The following is a 600-nucleotide window of genomic DNA, read 5'->3' on the forward strand; positions in this document are numbered from 1 at the left end:
CTTTTATCAACGGCGTATGACAGCCAGCATCCTTGGCTTCCCACTGGCTTCTCGCGTGTATCACGTATTAGCAACGTGACCGCTAAGAACTTTCCTCCATACAATTTCCTTAATTCGAAGGCCAACGAGCGTAAAATTTACGTGTGTTTACGTGTTTACGCGCGTGTATTTTGTTTTCATTTTTTTTAGGTCATTCAATAATCATGAATCTGCCTTTTAAAAGTACTGTTTACTATGTTTCTACACATCTTGAGATCATAAATTTTCAAGCTTGATATCCGTTCTGTCAAAGATTTCTTATCTTAGGTTGGAAGAGCACAGTTGAACACCCTTCTAAGAAAATTTTATCGTTTAGCATAACGAGTAAATGTCATTTCGTATTTCAAGAAGTCTGAAGAAAGAATTGAGAGAGAAAGAGAGCTTCTTAGAATAGAATATTTACATTATATGAATAATCAAAGGAAGGGGCGGGCTGCCTAAAAGTTGTTGTAGTCATGTAGTAAGAAAAAAATATGATTTTAGTATTTGGCTTCCGGTAAAAAATGGTGTGACATTCTTTGAAATAATATCATTGATAATAATAAACGTGCTGAATGAAGA

This window comes from Penaeus monodon, chromosome 31 (genome assembly GCF_015228065.2).
Source record: "Penaeus monodon isolate SGIC_2016 chromosome 31, NSTDA_Pmon_1, whole genome shotgun sequence".
In the NCBI taxonomy this organism is placed as follows: Eukaryota; Metazoa; Arthropoda; class Malacostraca; order Decapoda; family Penaeidae; genus Penaeus; species Penaeus monodon.